Raw genomic sequence first — 6,687 nt, 5'->3', positions numbered from 1 at the left:
CGTCGTTCTTCAGCAGTCTTAATTTCAACACCCAACTGTCGTTGTTTTACAACAGCAGAGGCTTGTATCGTTTATTTTCAGCCTTTTCCACTTTCTAACAGTGACGCTGTAACATTTATACAGCGTTGCAAACTTCTTTTTACACCATTTTCATCAATAAAAACACATTATTAAGCCATGGATACATCTTATGATTATGTTTTTGGGATGAGGAGCTAAACTCATTAGCCAAGGCGACGGAGGAAGCCATTGTTCCACATTAATTGGTATAATTCTAATTTTACTATTTATTTGCAATATTATTATTTGATTATTTGCATGGGATTGAATTGAAATATTAGTTCTTATTGAATAGTTGTGAATTAATTTGATGAAGCATGCTGGGTTTTAAATACTTTTGATATTTTATACTCTTTGATTACAACTATTACTTCAAGAATATATTTGAGGCAAATATTAGAATTATTTTTAAAGATAGAATTGCATGAATATTATTTAGAGTTTACTATTTATTTGGTCAATGGTGGAATCCTAGTCTTGGTATTTTTCTCCAAAACTTTGAATTATTTTATTTAGTTGCCTGTTTAATTTAAATCTATAAAAATTGTTTTCTTCACAAGTCTGAAAAGACCCAGTTTTTACCACTACTACAATCACTATTTGAAAAACCATCACTTAACAACAACTAACAAAGGCACTCTCCCTGCCAGCTCCAAAGAGCTTAAAATAAAAGACATACAAGCAGTCTATTTCTTCCTAGCAGGGATCCTTTTCCCTCTACCAAGCATATTGTAGCGCCCCTAAAGCTAACAGCTGACTAATCCAAGAGATTAACTAAATAAAGAGTCATTAAGAAACCAAATCATAAATTTAAGCATTCAATTAGGAAATCAGTAACAAAACTTAACCCAAAACTAGCCCCGCTCAGAAATATACAAATACAAGAACTTATCTCAAATGATACATATACAATAGTCATTTGGTTTATAAATATAATATGCAACATAATAAACACAGCCAAAAATAATCTAACAGACGGACTCAACTCCTTGAAGCTTTCGCTGCGCAACTCTAATCTGTCTCTGAAACTGAAAGTGGGAATGGGTGAACACATCATCCCTAGAAAGGGTGCCCATCAGGATTAACATTCAATTTTAAAGAAATCAAGAGTAAGATTTAGAAAAGAATACATATTTTCCCAAACAACAAAGTGACTAAGTCACTGGTAATACTCAAACATGTATATGGACAAACTCCTTCCTCAAACAATGTATACTATGGTTGTGCAATTCCGAACTCGCAAATCCACACCTAATCGTGAGTATTGATGTCGACAATTCCGAACTCGCAAACTGCCACCAATATATCATAAAAACTCTATTTATAAATGTGAAGGAGCGTATCCTATATACCACAGGTGGAAATTCTTATTTCCCATAAAAATTTATATTTTCAAATGAAACATTACAGGTCCTTTCAAAACCATGGAAAGATTGAAATAATCAACACAACACTCATAATACAAACTAAACAAAGCATGGAATGCACAAATATATGATGCATGAGTTTATAAACATAAACTTTTGTAAAAGAACAACAATGATTACCAAAGAGTCGAATGCATTCCCACCTCTTTTCGATGACAAGCCAAGCCGACCTCGAGATCCACGATCAAGTGGTTCATCCTTTGAATCGATCGTTGTTAATAGACTAACTGTTAATCATACAAGAACTCTAAGAGTTTAGCCAAAAGGCTCACACAAGAATCATACAATTCTATCTAATGGTTCTAAGCCCATTATGGTATCTTATTCTCTATCTTTAACATTTAACATAAATAAGGTTTATTAATTGAATTTGGTTTGTATCTAAAATCCATTAGCCAAGTCTTATGAATATCTACACTTTGTAGAAGAAGCCAGGGACTAATTAAGACCACAAAGGTCTAATTATACATGTTCATTTGAGAAACTGGCTATAAGCCCAAGTTCACTAAACAGGCCCATTAAGCTAAGGCCGAGTCCAATTGGATCAACTAACGGTCACTAACAGTCAATATAACAATCAACATCTAAGGTCTGGTCAACAGTTAAGGTCAAAGTCAAATAGGAATCGGTCAACTGAGTCAATTGGTCTAGACAGGGAACTCGGTGAGTCTACTCAGTCAACAAGACTGATTCAGGTCAAAGGGTTTACTGAGTCAGCTAAGGTTAAACTAGTGAGACAAACACTCTATTTCATCTTCACCTCAATTCTACTAGACTAAACATAAACATCGAAACATTCATTTAAAAGTAATTTCATAACTCAATCTGAAATACAAATCTATTTACCTTAATCTGCAGTTGCAGTCTTTCACTAAGGCCGCTGCCAAAACAGCTTACAATCAGCTTCTTCTCAAACATCTCCCAAGTACACTCAAGTTCTAATAACTATAACACTACTAACTTCTAGTTTACACTTTAATTGCGACAACAAACAACACTGCACATCCCTTATCTCCTGCAGTTCAAAACACCTTCCGGTCTTGTAAAACAAGAACTTCCCCACAACTACATAACACCATCTCAACTAATATCACCAGAACTTCAAACCACTATCATTTGCATCTCACCGGCACAATTCATTCTCCAAAATTCACCTTCAAACTCTATAACTGAAACCAACCTATGATCTGTCTCAAACCAGACCACTCCAACACCACCAACTGTGCAGCATCACCACAACCACAACACTTTGCATTAGCATCCAATTTAGTTCACAACAACATCATTAACACTTCTGGCAGTTCCTAGTTTACATTCATAAACCCAATTCCACAATCAACATCAACTTCTATACCTCAAACATATTTCATACTTCATTGACAAACTTATAAATTCAATAATGAAATGGAACTAATTCATATTGAGAAGAACAATTACCTCAATTTAATTCCATTCCAGCAATACAACTCAACTCCCCTTCTTGCTTAACTAAATTCTGCAATTCTTCTTAAACTCCAGCAACCCACCGATTCAATTCATTCTTCACATCAACCCAAACCATACATCCACCTATAATCCATTTCCAGAATCATATCCCCTGCTTCTACTAATCCAAAATACTCAAGAACAAACCTTAATTCCAATTTACGCTATACTTCAACCTCAAGCTCTAATTCTGATTAAACCCATGTTTAATTCCCTCTTATTCGTCACTAATCAAACTTCTAAACAACTTCCTGAGAAACCCTAATTTGCTAATCCTTAATCAAATCAACTCCAACACATCGATTCAACAAAACCCTCTTTGTTGTTCATCTGCCAATACTCAGTATGCTCTTCAATTGCGTACGAACTCAAATTCATAATGCTAACTCTATGATTCTATACCAAATCAACTTCACAACTTCAATTTAAACCAAAACCCACCCGTTAATTCCATCTGATTCTTCTTAAATCATCAAATATTGTTGATTCAACTCTTCTGCTCCTAATCTCAATTCCAAATTCATCTCATATCAAATCTAATTAACCGATTACTCAAATCTCTGATTTCATCCTCAATTCCATAACTAATATTCACAAACCCCATCTGCAGTTCTAGCAAGAACCCCTGAATCCATTTCTAATTTCGAACTTTAGATTATCTCTGTGAGAAATCCTAAATCTGCTAAATAATACATCAACACCACCATCAACTATTCGTCAACACCAATAACAACTTCTACTGCATCAGTTCCTCCTCGTCGATTGATTCTCTTAACAGAATTCTTAAATCTCACTCACAATCGTCGGCAACAGAAGAAAGGGAAGAAGAAGAGACGAGAAGAAGAAAAGAATAAGAAATAAGAAAGAAGAAGAGAAGAAAGAAATCAACGTATCTTCTCGATCTAGTCTTGAGATAAGGCCGACCCAATTTGATGACACAACCACTCGCTTTGACACGTGCAGCCACAAGACTAATATCCAAATTTACTATTTTACCTTCCGAAAACAAATTGATAAATCTTCTTTGCCCAATGTCCGAATAACGCGTGCGAGTAGTCCAATATGCATAACATTTCGAGACCTCTTCAGTGATACTAATTTCGTATCTAGATCGTTGTTAGATTAATTTCTATTAATTAATGTTCGTGTTAAACTAAACGAGTCATTATCAGTTAATTCATCACTTGATCATTGCTAGACCAGTCAAATAGCGTTGACGAGCTTGAGGGTCCTTACACATATCACTGTTTGTAACCCTAGGCCAATTGAGTTTAGCAAGTTCTTTTTCAGGGTTTAGCTTGGATTATCTATCAGGGTTTGTAACCCCAAGCCAATTGAATCTAGCTTGTTTGTAACCCCGTGCTTCTTTAGGTTACATGGAAGGTGGAACAATAACTTATATATACATGTAGGAAGAAAACACTAGATACTATATTGGGCCGCACATACATGAGATACAATCCCTACAACACTCCCCCTTGTGCGGTCCAGTAAAACTTCATATACAGTGCTTCACATTTAGTGCTTCTAATATAGTTCTTCAAATGTCGCCTTCAGATGCAAGTAAAGATGATCTGTTGCTGATGATCACTTTGCTCCGTTGAAGTTGACTAGTTGCTTCACAACTCCTAAGACATAAAATCCTCGTGGGAAAGACAATAGCCTTAGCTGGGAAATTACATTCCCGGTGTTTGTTGTTGTCTCATTAAAAACCTTGTCGAGTAATAAAACCATGTGGGAAAAGCAACCTCGGTGAAGGAAAATAGTTCAACACACTATTAGATGTTCCCCCTGATGTCAGATAATTTTCATTAGTCTAATGCAGTCAGAAGAATTTTATCACACTTTACTTTGGTGACTTGAATGTTTATAAGACCTTGTTGTTGATTATAGAAGTTACGTTGCTTAACAGACTATCGCGTTTCATTTCTTTGATTCAGACATTTTCAGTAATATCAACGCGATCTTTATGATCTTCAACGTTCAACATACTTGATGTTTTTAGTGTTTTCTCACTAAAAACCTTGTCGAGTAACAAAACCCTTTGGGAAAAAGAGTACAACACAACTTCAAGTTCGAAGTGAAATATGTCGACATCATATCCTTGGATCCTCCCCCTGATGTCGGCATCTCCCCCTGATTACTTCCAGAGTTTTTTCAGACAGTTCCTTTAGTCAAGTACTTTTCGAAACTGAATATCGGCAATGACTTAGAAAATAGTCTACCATATCTCTCCTGATTACTTTCGTTGGAGAAGAGATTATTGTTCCTTCATAATCAACAACTTTTGGATTGAACTTTCATTAGCATTTCTTTATTTGTATTTGCAGGGATAAAACAAATTTATGTCAATGGTTATTTTTAAGTACATGATTACATTCATTGTGCATTCCAATGACGTTGCGTTGGCGCTAAGCTATATCTAGCTAAAAAGTTCCTTGAGGATGCAAAATTTTATCGAGTACATTATTATACTAAGTCCAACAATGCGTCTATTTTAATTAGATATGTGAATTTCATCTCCCAACACATCTTCGTCATCTTCCTTTAGACGAAATGGTCACATACTTACATTTGAACCTCGACTAATCATGGGAGTGCTATCATGATTAACAACTTTAGACATATGCAAAATGGTAGAATAATATACCACAAGCTCAGTATTCAATCGAGTTTTGCTCAAATTTTTCATCTCAAATTCGGATTTCAAATAACTTTTAAGGTCTCTTATTACATAAAGAGTATCCATCATGTATGTACCATCGACATAGATAGCTACAATATCAAATCAGGAACTTTCTTGTGAATACTGTTAGAGCATTGCTCGGTTGAACCCACCAAGCATTGGTATGTCAAGTTTGATTGTCTTTTATTAGTGAATCAAAACTCATGTTAAGAATCGCTTGATTATGCACTAGAGTCAACTTCGTATAGGTTAGCTTGAAAGTATTAGGATATGAGACATTACAAGTATTGTGAAGTCTTGAAGATGTGAAGAAGCAAGGAGTTACAACGACAACAATCATCCTTCCACTTGAGGTTAGTGATATTTTACTTGAACTTTTTCATTCCCTAACGTATCTTTCAAGTCGTGCATATTGAAAACATAACTGCGAAGCATATGTAAACTCTAGATAGACATAGTATTAAGGAATACAATACTAGGTTTATTGCTTAACCATTAAACTTTGTAGATAAGACATCGCCATAACCATTTGAATTCTATTGTGATTATGTATGGGTATGAGGTGAGGATTTCATCCTAGGGAACAATGTTTACATGTGTTCTAAGGAAGTAAGTTCATAAACTTGTTTGTGGACCGAAAAGAAAATTGCCAGGTGTTATTGGTTTTGTTATTCATTGCATATCTTATGAACAACCAATATGTGTGATAGAGTATAAACGCTCACAACTTGTTGTGTTCTTGGTAGAACTATTCACAAAGGCTTGACTTATGTATTGGTATAACTTTTATTAGTAAAACCTGTAGCGCACCAAAGCTAGCAGCTGACTAATCCAAGAAATTAACTAAATAAAAAGGCACTAAGAATCTAAATCATTTACTTAAACATTCAATGAAGAAAACTGCTACAAAAGTTAACCCAAAAACTAGCCCCCCTTTGAAATATACATATATAAGAACTCCTCTCAAATGATACATATATAACAGTCATTTGGTTTACAAATAAAATATACAACATAATAAGCATAACC

At 34.8% G+C, this 6,687-nt stretch overlaps 1 long non-coding RNA gene across 3 annotated transcripts; it reads right to left on the bottom strand.

Moving 5' to 3' along the window:
• Positions 1 to 849: 849 nt before the first annotated feature.
• On the bottom strand, positions 850 to 3,856 carry LOC113333694. Of its 3 annotated transcripts, none has more exons than XR_003352202.1 (3): positions 2,334 to 3,856; positions 1,631 to 1,714; positions 850 to 1,352 (listed from the first exon to the last, which is right to left on the bottom strand). It is a non-coding gene; the product is annotated as an uncharacterized LOC113333694 (long non-coding RNA). The 3 variants fall into 3 exon arrangements; XR_003352204.1 differs by having other exon boundaries at positions 850 to 1,119; XR_003352203.1 differs by having other exon boundaries at positions 850 to 1,088.
• Between the last annotated feature and the right edge of the window lie 2,831 nt (positions 3,857 to 6,687).

Source organism: Papaver somniferum, unplaced genomic scaffold (genome assembly GCF_003573695.1).
Source record: "Papaver somniferum cultivar HN1 unplaced genomic scaffold, ASM357369v1 unplaced-scaffold_133, whole genome shotgun sequence".
In the NCBI taxonomy this organism is placed as follows: domain Eukaryota; kingdom Viridiplantae; phylum Streptophyta; class Magnoliopsida; order Ranunculales; family Papaveraceae; genus Papaver; species Papaver somniferum.
The sequence above is the reverse complement of the archived record's forward strand: the minus strand, read 5'-3'. Positions and strand labels throughout refer to the sequence as shown.